The sequence below is a fragment of the Hemicordylus capensis genome, chromosome 4 (genome assembly GCF_027244095.1).
Source record: "Hemicordylus capensis ecotype Gifberg chromosome 4, rHemCap1.1.pri, whole genome shotgun sequence".
Classification (NCBI taxonomy): Eukaryota; Metazoa; Chordata; class Lepidosauria; order Squamata; family Cordylidae; genus Hemicordylus; species Hemicordylus capensis.
Window position 1 is genome coordinate 31,098,591 of NC_069660.1, and position 14,994 is coordinate 31,113,584.

Consider the following 14,994-nt stretch of genomic DNA (forward strand, 5'->3'; position numbering starts at 1 on the left):
CTGGACTTTGAAGAAGCAAGATAGAAAAAGCATTGACGCTTTTGAACTTGGTGCTGGAGAAGACTTTTGAGGATACCATGGACAGCCAGGAAAACAAAAATGGATCATAGAACAAATCAATCCAGAATTTTCACTCGAGGCACAAATGACCAGGCTTAAACGATCATACTTAGGACACATTATGCGAAGACCCAGCTCCCTTGAGAAGTCTACAATGCTGGGGAAAGTGGAAGGAAAGAGAAGAGGACGACCAGCAGCAAGGTGGATGGACTTGATTACAGCAGCAATGAATCTACCACTGAGAGACCTTAAAGGCCAGGTTGAAGACAGATCATCCTGGAGTGAATCTATCTATGTGGTTGCTAAGAGTCGACACCGACTTGACGGCACTTAATCAATCAATCAATCAATCATGACTTCCTGCAGAGATTCTCAAAAATTGTACCTTAGTGAGGGGATGAGTATTTTATCTTAGGGCCAACGTTTTGAGGGAGGTCTATAACTGAATCTCCTGAATTTTTTACATTGGCTAACATCCTTACTAATGCTGTGGGGGTGGTGTGTGAGAAATGCCAGTGAAGCTGAAGGGTTCAACTAAAGCATCTCTGAAGATCACATGTGTAAGGGGAGTGGCAAATTTTGCTGATCTCCCCTTCCTCCAGTAGTCCATTTTGCCACATGAAAATATGTCCCTAAGGGTCACACAACCCTCAGGTTGTGTACATTGGGACAGGGACAAATTTTTGAATGCCTTGGTCACTAAAATCCACTCCTCTCCCACAAGTACCAGTGCTGTGTTAGTCTAGAACTCTTCAGGAAGCACCAGTGCTTCTCACGTAGCATTCCTGCACCATTAGACAGCCACTGAAATTAAGGTGTGTGTGTTGAGGGATAGTACCAATTTCTTCAGAGCAGCAGCGGGGAAGGGGAGAGTGAAAAAATTCCCATTGCATCCCAGTGCACTGCTGGTTACTCAACAGAGGAAAATGATAGGTACCTGTATGGGATGGACTTTAGCTCAGTGACAGAGCGTCTACTTTGCATGCCGGAGGTCCCGGGATAAATCATTGGAATCTCCAGATAGGGCTGAGAAAGACTCCTGTCTGAAACCTTGAAGAGCTGCTGCCAGTTAGTGTAGACAATGATGGACCAGTTGTTTGACTCAGTATAAGGCAGTTTCCTATGTTCCAGTACTAATTTAGACAATATCCATTTCCCCCCCGTCTTAATTTAAATTAATTTTTGCAGCAAAGAAAAGGCAGAAATGTTCTATATAAATATCTTTTTAAAAATGCTGATGTTGAAATGTAAATATTGCAGTGGGGAGTAGGGAGTTGAAGCATTACAAATTATCAGTACTGGTTCATCAGAATTTTTTGTCTCTCTGGTTCATTTCCAATATGGATACTTCGGACTTTAAAGCCTGATGCTCTGAACCGGGTTTGAACCAGTTCAAACACATTTCATTAAGTATAGTGGCAAACTCTCTTCTTTCCAACATATAAGTGTGTTTTTACTATAAAATTATAAAACCGCCTTGGGATTGTTTTTAATGAAAGGTGGTATATAAATTTAACAATTTAACTCCTGTCTGTGGCTTCCAGCGGCATCTGGTGGGCCACTGTGCGAAACAGGATGCTGGACTAGGTGGGCCTTTGGCCTGATCCAGCAGGGCTGTTCTTATGTTCAATAAATAAAATAATAATAATAATAATAAATAAATAAAATTAATACACCACCAACTATTTAACTGAGAAAATAATTATTTTAAAACTGTTTATTTGAAATGTTTACAGGTATTTACAGAGCCAGTGTGGTGTAGTGGTTATAGTGTGAGACTAGGACTGGAGAGACTTGAGTTCAAATCCCCATTCAACCTTGAAACTCACTGGGTGACTCTGGGCCAGTCGCATATCTCTCAGCCTAACCTACCTCACAGGGTTGTTGTGAAGACAAACATAACCATGTACACTGCTCTGGGATCCTTGGAGGAAGAGTGGGATATAAATGTAAACATAAATAAAATAAATATACACACAACAAGATTTTTTTTTAAACACCAGGAAAATCTTTTTTAAAAAAATCAATGGCAAGCTGAATGCCTGATTGCTGTGCCACTTATTTTGAACCAGATCCTTCTTCTTGTGTTTCAGTTTTGGTTCAGGTTCAAAGCAAATGAGAGATTTTAAGTTCACTTTCCATTGTGATTCACTGGAGAAACCGTTTGTAAACTCGGTTTGGGTTCAAATTCAGCTTGACTCCCCGCTGTAGAGTGAGCTTGAGAAATCTGCACTTTATTGAAAAGAAGCCCCCACAAAATACATATATTATTTGAATGTTGCCCATTTACTCCACTTTGCCCATTTACTCCAGAGCAACTGCCTTGGCTTTGAAAAGATGGTATCAAACACAGTAAGGTCGTTCACACTACCACACTGGGGAGGCTTGTCAGGGAGGCAGGCTCCTACCTGCCTCCCCGCACATGACCGCCCTTCCCTTGTAAGCTCTGCTGCATGCGCAGCACACATTAGACCGTATCAGTGCCATAGGGAGTGGCAAAACTGGGAGCTGGAGGAGGAAGTCCTACAGCATCCCACAATGCACAGCACCAGGAGTGTGGTGCATTGGGTGATTTCCCCACTGCCAGGCACTCTTGCTGGCTGGCTCTGTGGATGCTCCGGCTGCAGGCAGCCTGAGCATTCACAACGACTGGGGAGTGGGGTAGAAGGGCACACTTTCATCCTTCTACCTTACTTTTAGACTGAGTAAAAAACCCGGGCTACCCTGGTGCAAAGATCCCAGCGCTCCACATGACCAGCCCTACCCAGGTAGGGCTGTGAAAGCTCGAGTAGGGCTGGTCATGTGAATGACCTTAGTGCTTACCTATTCCAGCCCAAAGGGAATTGGACAGAACTTCACTGTCAAGACTGAATTACTTTCTTGATCAGACACTCTTAAAGACCTTTCACATGATCGTCTGGGTGTGGTTTGAGGGAGGGAAGAGTCCCAACCCCGACCCCCATCCCCCACCAAGAGCAGAAGATCTTCCCTTGGGTTCTCTGCACTCACCCTCCAAATAATTAGGCTGGTGCACACTCCGGTATGAAGAAAATGAACCTGAGTCCTCCAAATATCCCACAGTGCATTGCATGCACAGCAGACAGGCAACCTTCAGTACAGCAACAGCTCTCCTTTGAAAGTCCCCTCTAGCCACAGGATGGTATGTTAAAGATGTATGTATGTATTTATTGTATTTTTATACCACCCTATATAAAATTTCAGGGCAGTTTATAATTTAAAGATGGCCACTGGCCGATCCAGTTTTAGCAGCAATCTTCACACACAAGCAGCACACCAAGGTACAGGGGCTTCTTTTCCCCTTCAATCTGGGTTAAGACCTGGGTAAAGAAATGAAGATATGCTGTTTTGAGCAAGTTGAAATTGTTGGAAATTCTCTGTGGTGAGAAAATCCCTTTTTCATTATAGCAGAGTGCACAGAGGCACAACACAGCAGAATTTACGTAGGCATGCGTGTATGCTGAGAGTAAAGTAATTTGGAGCCAATTCATAGTTTCAAATCAATATATAAGGCATTTATTAAGGAACTCCATTCTAGATAGGAAAGTGAGGAGTTAGGATCTCTAATCTATCTATCTAGCTGGATGCAGATGGATTCTGCATCTTCTCTGCACACATGGTGCAGGGAGAGGAGCTTGCCATGTTACAAGGTAGAAGGGCAGGTAGGGAAGAGAGAGAGGAAGGAAGTTAATCCCTAAGAGTACCAATCTACATTTCAAAGGGATAGCATCAGAGCAGTGGAGAAGGGATGACCAATGTCACGACCCTCTAGCCCTCTGACTCACTAGTCTGTCCTCCACTGTCTGAGACGAGACAGCGCAAAGTCCTTAACTTCCAACAGAAATTGTAGGAGTTGCGTCCAAGTTCCCTCCCTGGCATCGCCAAGATAGGGCTGAGAGAGACTCCAATCTGCAACCTTGGAGGAACTGCCGCTGCCAGTTTGTGTAGACAATACTGAGCTAGATGGACCAATGGTCTGACTCAGTATAAGGCAGCTTCCCATGTTCCTATGTAAACCTGGGCTACATGCCTGTTAGCTCCCTTCTGCTGCTTATGTGAATGGCTTTACTGCTTGATAAAAAAGGCAGACAAAAGGAACGGAAAAGGTGTAGTATAATTATATGCAGGGGTGGCCCTTCCATGAGGCAAGGTGAGGCAGTCATGTCAGTCAGCAGATTACTGGGGCTCTAGCAAGGTGACAAGATGTCCTTCTGTCTCCTGCTTTTAAAAAAGAGGGGAAGAGAGGACAGTGCACACAAGGAGAACAGCATTTGGCACCTTGTCTCAGGTGCACAGAGGTCTTGAGACCACTGTTCCCTCTAACAGGGGTTCCCAGATGTTGTTGACTACAAGTCCCATAATACCCAGCTGCAGTGGCTTTTGCTTGGGGATTATAGGAATTATAGTCAACAACATCTGGGAATCCCTTTTAGAAGGAACATAGCTTGAGACGTCACAGATTACATGTTGCACTGGCCCTTTGGGTCGTCCCCCCCCAAATGAATCTGGGTTTGGGTAGCCCATGTGACTGCAGGCAGGATGCACATGCCACATAACTTCTGCTTCCTGTAAGAAGCTGCTAAGCTTGGCTAATTACTACTACTTGGCTAATTATTACTACTGACCAAGTTTTGCTTTCAGTTATTAGACCCATTATTTCTATTCTAGCTTCCTGCTCACCACTTTCCTTTGGATAATTTGCTCCAGAGGGTGAGACTTTTTAAAAAAATCAATATTTCCTCAGTTATTCCATCAATGGATGATTCGTTATTGAAATTATGGGATTAGGCCCTGATTTCCAAGGTCACATCTTATATTAATTATTCCTCAGTAGAGTCATTTGTGCTAGTCTGGGAACCCTTTATAAATTTCAGTATTCAGCAAGGTTATCATTTGTTTCCGAGATCCGGCTTTGATTTGTGACTTATGACTTTGAATTATTGCAATTAATCTACTATTAAGAGCAGCACCTGAATGTAATTTCTGGCTTTACTATTTTTATTGCTGTTCTTTTCTTTCTTTCTTTTTTGGTCTTGAATGCTGAATGTTTAATCTAAACTGTATTTTTCGATATTTCAAGAGATGCAATCATGTTCTGGTTGGTTTTTTTTTCTTTCCTTCTTTTATCTTTTATAAAAATTTAAAATTAAACAAAATAATTTTAAAAATCAATATTTTGTTTAGTTTTTAAAATGTGGGTTGCAATCCCATGCACGAGGAAGTAAGGCCTGGTTTACACATGCAGCAGAGTGAGGTCGTAGAATGGATTGCACCACTGCAGAGTGCAGGTGTGGGATAACATTTTTTGAAGGCTGGCTTTCTTGCTATTTTTCTATAAAAGAAGAAACATTTTAAAAATAACTCAAGGAAACGAGAAATAAACTCCTCACCTCACCCCCAGAGAACAGAAATGGTCTATACAACAAGGAATTCACCACTAATTCTCCAGTTATGTTCAGGGTCATACCTCAGAGGAGCTACAAGATGCGGCCATAGCTCAGTGGTAGAGCATCTGCTTTGCATAGAGAAGGTCTCAGGTTCAATCCCTGGCAGCATCTTCAGGTAGGTCTGAGGGAGACTCCTGCCTGAAACCTCAGAGAGTAATTGCCAGTCACTGGACCAAGAGTCTGACTCAATATAAGGCACTTCCTATGGTTTAAGAGGAATCAATAAAATAGTCTGAACTTGAAAGTGTGAACTTAAAGGAAGCTTGCAATAAAACTGGAAAGAATATTTGTAGAAAGGGACTTGTAAACTTTTTGAAAGAGAATTGCTGGAGTGATTAAGTGCCATCAAGTCGGTGTTGACTCTTAGCGACCACACAGAAAGATTCTCTCCAGGATGATCTGTCTTCAACTTGGCCTTTAAGGTCTCTCAGTGGTGCATTCATTGCTGTCATAATTGAGTCCATTCACCTTGCTTTGGTTGTCCTCTTTTTCTCTTTCCTTCAACTTTTCCAAGCATTATGCACGTCTCAAGGGAGCTGGGTAATTGCTGGATACTATAGCATTATATTAAGCACTATGTGAAACTTGCATTTTAATCCCACCTCCAGCTCATTGCACAAAAGCAATGCACGAGCAGTACTAAACGACACTAGTATGAAAGCAATGTATATCCCTGGTTATATATCATATTTACAAATATGTATTGAACTAGTGTTAGATCTCATTCACATCTTTAACAAAAAGAAGAACCAGGATATAAAATTAGTACATAAAAACTCCACCTGATATGATCTCATAATTCCATGTGTGTTTAGGGACCAGGGATAGAGTGGGGCTTATGTTGGTGTACTGATCACTCCGCTGTCTAACGGAATACCTAACTAATCTGGTGAACTTGGTCTCAGGCTTGGCATTGGAGTCTCCCAGGTTTGTGGTGGGGGGACTTCAATGAGTGTGACTCTCTTGGTCCTTTTGGATCTCTTGGCAGCCTTTGATGCTATCGAATACGACATTGATGAATATGACAAACATTTATATACGCTTTCCAACAAAAGTTCCAAAAGCGGTTTACATAGATATAAATACATTAAAAAATGGCTTCCTATTGCCAAAGGGTTCACAGTCTAAAAAAAAGAAACACAAGATAAGACACCAGCAACAGCTGCTGGAGGGATGCTGTGCTGGGGAGGAATAGGGCCAGTTGCTTTCCCCCTGCTAAATAAAGAGAATCACCACTTTTAAAAGGTGCCTCTTTGCTCAGTTAGCAGGGGGCATCGATCATAGCGTCCTTCTGGAACGTCTGAGGGGATTGGGGGTGGGAGGCACTGCCTTCTGGTGGTTCCACTCCTATCTCCTGGGAAGATTCCAGATGGTGTCACTTGGAGACTGTTGCTCTTCAAAATCTGAACTTTCGTATGTTGTCCTCAGGGCTCCATATTGTCTCTGATGTTATTTAACATCTACATGAAGCCGCTGGGAAAGATCATCAGGAGATTCAGAGTGGGGTGTTATCAGTATGCTGATGACATTCAAATCTATTTATCCATGTCAACCTCATTGGGAGAAAGGTTGATCATTTTAACCTCTCTAAATGCCTGCCTGGAGGTGATGATGGGCTGCATATGGGACAACAAACTGAATCCAGATAAAACAGAGGTACTTATGTGTGGTCAGAACTCGGGAGATTATTTTGATCTGCTGGTTCTGGATAGAGTCATGCTCCCCCAGAAGGAACAAGTACACAGTCTGGGAGTGCTACTGGATCCAAACCTCTCCCTGGTGTCCCAGGTTGAGGCGGTGGCCAAGGTGTAGGGATGTGCAAAAAATTTCGGGCACAGAACTATCTGTGCCCGAAACGAACAATTTCGGGTGATTCGGGGCCGAACCGAATCACCCCCGATGTCCCCCGATATTTTTCAGGCATGAGCCGAATCACCCGAATTTAGGAGCTGAAAAATTCGGGTGATTCGGTTCATGGTTGATTTTTGGCGATTTTTTAAAGTTTTAGTGACTTTGGGGCAGTTCGGGGGCATAGCATGGGATCTGGGCAAAATGAGTGGGGTGGGGTGGTATTGCCTAATGGGTGCAGGCTACCACCCCAATTTCAGGGGGATTGGGCAAAGGGCTGATTTTTGGTAAATTTCTGAAATTTTCATGTCTTTGGGGCAGATTGGGGCAGAAAGTGGGGCCTGGGGCAGAATAGTGGGGTGGGGTGGTAGTGCCTAATGGGTGGAGGCTACCACCCCAATTTCAGGGGGTTTGTACAAAGGGGTGATTTTTTGAGAATTTTTGAAGTTTTAGTGACTTTGGGGCAGTTTGGGGGCAGAAAGTGGATCTGCCCCAAAGGAGTGGGGTGGGGTGGTAGTGCCTAATGGGTGGAGGCTACCACCCCAATTTCAGGGGGATTGGGCAGAGGGCTGATTTTTTGGGAATATTTGAAGTTTGGGTGTCTTTGGGGCAGATTGGGGGCAGTAAGTGGATCTGCCCCAAAGGAGTGGGGTGGGCTGGTAGATAGTGCCTAATGGGTGGAGGCTACCACCCATCCCCAATTTCAGAGTGATTGGGCAGAGGGGTGAATTTAGGTGAATTTATGAGGTTTGTCTTCATAAGGTGAAGTGTGCTAAATTGATTACTTCCTCATATTCATAGTAAGTGTGAAAAAGTGAAAGTGGGGTCATGAGAGTTGTTTAATTGAAAAAAAATCTCATTTGCTATGATAGAATGAGAATTCACACCTCAGAAGTTTTTTCTGAGGTGTGAATTCTCATTCTATCATAGCAAATGAGATTTTTTTCAATTAAACAACTCTCATGACCCCACTTTCACTTTTTCACACCTCAATTACTATGAATATGAGGAAGTAATCAATTTAGCACACTTCACCTTATGAAGACAAAAATCAGCCCTTTGCCCAATCCCCCTGAAATTGGGGTGGTAGACTCCACCCATTGGGCACTACCACCCCACCCCAAAATTTTGCCCCTGGGCCCCTTTTTACCCACCCGAATCGATTCGGATTCGGATTAAATCCGAATCTGAACCGAATCAAGGGTGATTTGGGTGACCCAGATTCGGGCACAAAACAGAACAGGGGTGATTCGGTTCGGGTCCGAGCCGAATCACCCGAAAACCCGAATTGCACACCCCTACCAAGGTGCTTTCTATCAGCTCCGGCTGATATGCCAGCTGCGTCCTTTTCTTGAGATGAACAACCTCAGAAATGGTGGGACAGATAACCTCCAGACTAGACTACTGCTTTGCACTCTGTGTGGGGCTGCCTTTGTACATAGTCCAGAAACTGTAGTTAGTACAGAATGCGGAAGCCAGGCTGGTCTCTGGGTCATCTCGGAGAGACCATATTACTCCTGTGTTGAAAGAGCTACACTGGCTGCTGGTAAGTTTCTGGGCAAAATACAAGGTGCTGGTTATTACCCTAAACAGCTTAGGCCCTGGGTATTGAAGAGAACATCTTCTTCGCCATTAGCCCCATTGCCTGTTGAGATTATATGGAGAGGTTAATCTATGGTTGCCACTGGCTTGTCTGGTGGCTACTCGGGTATGGGCATTCTCTGCTGCTACCCCTGGGCTTTCGAATGTGCTCCCTGTTGAAATAAGAGCCTCCCCATCTCTGGCAACGATTAAAAAGGCACTGAAGATACGTTTGTTCACACAAGCTTTTAATTAGATTTATAGTTTTAATAGTTTTTAATGTTGGGTTTTAAATAATTTTAATGTTTTAATCATTTTTAATTTTGTTTAATTTGTATTGTTTTTGTTATACAGCACCCAGAGACACAGGTTTGGGGCAGTAGATAAATATGTTAAATAAATAAATAATCCTACCCCCTTGCTATGCAATTTTAGGTCAAAGTGAACTGGATAGGATTTGCTTAGATGTGGGTCCACAATTTCAGCCTGTGTTCACGCTGCACAATAAATTTTAAAGACAGCTACTTAATGTTTACTCATTAGTGTTTATTGAATAACACTCTATAACAGTGGCATATTCCCTAGGGAGGCATGAGTCAGTCATATAAACATACACATTATTATGTTCTTATTATTGGTTGTATAATTTCTACTGCTTTGTTTTTACTGCTTAGATTTGAATCTGTGCTGGATGTTCACAAGCATCCTGCTAATAAAGAGTTCTTGCCTACCTAATACAAGTTTACAGTCTTGATAACAAAGTCCCACATATCTCTGTGTTTGTCTGTTTCTGCCTTCTCCTTCAATATCGCTTTGCGGGCATGAGCAGGAAAGAACCATGTGAAAGTTGAGAAGGAGGGAGAGGTAATAGACTGTAGCTTGATTCAAATATTAGAACTGTTCTCACAATTGGCATTAGAGTAGGAAAAGCCTCCAACTTTAATTTGGGAGCAATGCGTACTCCTGATTGGTCATCATGATAATTCTACAAGCAAGTTAGGAGGAGGGGAACATGCTCACTGTGAGTTGGGTATGGAGGCGGGAGGCAGGAGGAATGTTTTTCCTCTACCTACACTTTGGAACTGAGTACAAGTTCTCATCTCATACTGTGTGGGAGATGGCAATGGTAAACCCCTCCTGTATTCTACCAAAAGACAACCACAGGGTCAGGGGTGGACCCACCATTGAGCCAACAGATTCAAGGAACCTGGGCTGCACCCAATCAGGGGCCGTGCCTCACGGCCCCAACATGCCCCCCACGTCTGACGTGGGGGTGCTGGTTTAGCTCCCGAGCGGGGGCTGAGCAGCCCCTTCAGGAGTTAAACTGCAACTCCCGAACAGAGCCTCAAGGCTCCGTTCAGGAGCCAGACCACACATCTGATGTCAGATGTGGGGGCGGGGTTAGCGGGGCCACTGCCGTGGCCGCCAGTAGTCAGGCTCCGCCACTGCACAGGGCTCTGTGGTTACCAGGAGTTGACACAGACTCGACGGCACACTTTACCTTTATAAGTTCTGGGCTTACCACTGTGGCTCCACCTCCATCTCCCAGATGATCATTTTCCTTTCCTTCTACATTGCATGTAGAATTCTCACAATGGCCAATCAAGAAAACACACACAGCTCCTGAATTAGGGTGGGAGGCTTCTACTAATCTAATTATGATCATGTGAACTGCCCTATTATGTTCAACACATGCACACTCCATGCAGAGGGTGTGCAGGTACCGATCTGTATGACCGGTTATATTCATACGTGTTCAAAGCACACAGGGCCAGTTAAGACTACACTTTCCCAGCACACCTATAGCAACATCTTTCATGGACATCTCAATATCTTCCTGAAATATATCTTTATTGTGTGGGGAGGTGGTGAATAGTTCAAAACCCGATGTTCAGCACAGTTTAAACTAGTATTTGGAGCATGAGTAGAGCGAGCGGTGGTTTGGATTATCTCCCCCACCCCTGCAATAAAGGAATGTGCTAAGAGTGTTGGAAGTTAAAGGACTTTGCGCTGTCTCTTGTCTCAGACAGTGGAGGACAGACTAGTAAGTCAGAGGGCTAGAGGGTCAAGACATTGGTCACCCCTTCTCCACTGCTCTGACACTATCCCTTTGGATATGTAGACTGCTAATCTCAGGGATTAACTTCCTTCCTCTCTCTCTTCCCTACCTGCCCTTCTACCTTGCAACATGGCAAGCCTCTCTCCCTGCGGCATGTGTGCAGAGAAGATGCAGAATCCATCTGCATCCAGCTAGATAGATAGATTAGAGAACCTAACTCCTCACTTTCCTATCTAGAATGGAGTTCCTTAATAAATGCCTTATATATTGATTTGAAACTATGAATTGGCTCCAAGTTATTTTACTCTCAGCATACACGCCTGCCTAACTAAATCTGCTGTGTTGTGCCTCTGTGCACTCTGCTATAATGAGAAAGGGATTCTCTCACCACAGAGAATTTCCAACAAAGAGGACATTGGGATATCCATGAAAAATACAGCCCATACAGTAGTTGCTGTAGTCTGCACTTGAGGGGTCCTGTACCCAGGTTCATTTTTACATTGAACACATATAGTCATTTACACAAAAACATGTGCATATGAACAGATATTTGAATGCACCTACCAAGTGATGTCTGCATAAGGCTACTGTTTGGGGACTTTGGGGAACACCTAATAAGATCATCGGGGGAAGTCTGGTTGCAGTTACCACCAGTTTGTTTGGTGGTGACCCCAAACCGGGCCTTCTCTAAGGTTGCCTTGGGGCTCTAACAAAATCAGAACCTCCCCATCTCCGGTTGTTTTTAAGCAACATCTGAAAAGCCTATTTGATCAGGCTTTTAGTTAATAATGTTTTAAAAGTTTTAGTGATAGTTATTTTAAATTATTTTACATGATTTAATATTTTAATCATTGTACATGCTTTTAATTTGTAAACTAACCAGAGATTTTATATGGGGCAGTATATAGATGTAATAAACAAACAAACAAATTTCCCTCAATCCCATGGACTTTTCAACTGGGAACAGCACAGAATGGTAATGCTACCCCCAACTTCAGGGATCTATCTGTTCTCTTGTGACTTCCACTGCCAATCATTCCAACCTTCCTCTCAGACCTGTTTGCATGCCTAGCAACCAACAAAATTCACACTAAGGAAAGGGGCAAAGGCTGCCATACTTAACATGTTTAACTCAGGAATGACTGGCACACAGAGGTATAATCAATAGCCAACACAACTACTTCATTCACTTCCACTGTCCATTTGGTGGGCATTTTGCTAGAGTTTTTATAAAATGCATTGTGTGAATGTTGGCTGGTTCACAACAGTGTGAACGTTGGCTGGTCCACACAGTCAGAAGTGTACATTTTCAACCATCTTACTTGGGCAAATGAAATTCATGTCATTCCTGATTCAGATCCCTAACAGGCACCATGGCTACCTTATGGAATGTCCCTCAGACAACTTTCTTTTTAAAGCTATATATATTGGCAGCAACATTGCCCTATAAAAATGAAGAACAATTCTGGAAAACTGAAATGAGAGCTGCAAGACAATTTTTTTATTGGATCAGTTTTCTTGAAAGACTTCATATTTTCACGAAAAGAAATCAGGCCTACAAAAGGTATTGCTTTCTCTCTCATTTTCTGGAAGCATTATAGAAATATTAACACTCCCTGCCCGCCCACCCCAAATAGTTTAAAAACAGCAAAGAGAAGAGAAAATGGCTGAGAAGATGTAACCATTGCAATTAACTCTGCATTTCAACAGCAGAGCACAACACTGGCTGCAAACAGCTGAAAACCCCATGCTGGCAAATTATACATTTTCCCTTTTAAAGTGAAAAACCTTTCGTGCACGCTATAAAGTTTCCAGACTAAAGCAAGGATTAGTGGATCCTTAAGCTGAATTTATTGTGTCAATGGGAGGGGAGAGACTTTCTTATACCATCAAGGAATGTAGATTAGCTAAGAAAAATATGGGGAACAGAGTCACTTTAGCTCAACCCAAGTTAATATCAGCCCTCTGCAAACACTGAAAGTGTGATATATTTATTTTTAGAAGAGCATGCAGAATATTCTAAAAAGAACCCTGCAAATACATGCAGAGACAGAAACCTGCTTCTGTTGGTTTTTATTTTGTTTTGTTTTCCTTTCTCGGGTCCTAATTCAGCAAGTTACCACATTGCTGCAATTCTGAAACCACTTCCTTGCAAGTAAATAAGAAGGCAAACACAGTCCACAAACCAATCTCTTCGATGAGGGCAAGAGGCATAACAGGATAGGGCCTCTGTATCTTTGTTGCATAGAGGCAGTGGTGGATTGACGGAGAAGCAGAGTAGGCATTTGCCTACAGCGGCAAAACCCGAGGAGCAGCAAATTTTGCCGCCTCTCTCTGTGGGCAGAGGCGGCTGCAGCAAGGGTGCAGTGGGCGAGGAGAAAGTCCCCCCCTTTACCTTATATTAAAAAAGGCAAACCTTTATGGGCAGCAAAAAGCTTAATCTGCCCTTGCATAGAGGATAACATTTGGGCGCTACTTTTCCAACTTCTGCATGACAAGCTGCACCAACAACACTGCTGCTTTTGCACAGCAACTAAAAGGTACAAGAGCCGTGTTCTACTTTGTCCAGGTGGAACAGGTGCGGGGTAGGTGCAGAGAGGAGGATCCTGGATCTTCTCAGAACCCATCTTTACCAGGCGTCCTGTCCCCTTTCCATTGCATTCAATTGCTCAGTGCACCAGCATTCTCTATAAGAGCACTAGTATGGATCATACTAAAGGTCCAACAAGTCCAGTATTCTGTTTCCTAGAGCGGTCAACCAGATGCTTCTGGAAAGCCCATCGGCAAGGGCATGAAGGTAATAGCCTTCTCCTGCTGTTACATACCCCTCACCTAGCAACTAGTATTCCAGGGTATGCTGCCTCTGAACATGGAAGTTTCACATAGCTATCATGATTATTGGCCACTGATTGACCTCTTCTCCACAAATCTGTCTAATCTTCTTGGCATACAGACATTATTTGTTTCATTTTTATTCTGTCCTTTCTCCTCAGCGCTCATGACAGAATTTATTTATTTTATTTATAATTCAGTTTCTCTACTGCCTTTCATAAAATGTATCCCAAGGCGATTTACAAAAGTTACAATACAGTACAACATTAAAATCATCCACACAAGTCCCATTAAAACCGCAATACAAATCACAGGGAGAGAGCAGCAACCATAACATGCAGAGACAGAACTGCAGAACAGAGATGAGCAGCCCCTGGGGGCAAAAGGTCTGAACAAACAACAGGGTCTTGGGTTGCTTTTTAAGGGCAGCCAAGGAAGTAAGACACTCACTGGAAGAGCATTCGAAAGCCTGGGGGCAATAACAGAGAAGGCCCTGTACTGCATCCATGACAATCAAGTCTCCCTCAGCGTTGACACATGGAGCAAAGTCCCCTCTGATGACCCTGTTGGGTAGGCAGAGCCATTCAGAAGCAGGCAGCCCTTCACGGGCCTTCTCTTGCAATCACCATTTTATCCTTACAGCCACCCTAAGAGATCGTGACTAGTGCAGATTAATCCAGTGAACTTCATGGCTGAGTGGCGATTTGAACCCAGATCTCCTGAGAGGATTCTGCATCTTCCCTACTAGATCTGTGAATGTGAGCTATATTGTGAACAGTGGAGAGTGCAAAAGCTTCCTGCCAGAAACCTGAACTTAGGAACTTTTTGAAAGTTAATAAAAATTCCAGAATGAAAGCATATTTTTGCTGGCACTTGACATTTCCAGACACTGATGACAGCACTTTAGCAGCTTTAATGGATTCCCAAGGTGAAGCCACTACAGCCAATTTTGGAACGAAAAATCAGAAAAGGGTTCTTTAAAATAACACACACACACACACACACACACACACACACACACACACACACACAACTTAACGGAGCGACTCAGCAGCAACGTTAACAAAAATGGTATCCACGTGAAAGAGTGGTTAACAGATTGCTCAAAAAGTTTCCTATTGATTGAGAAGCTTTATTCTTGCATCATCA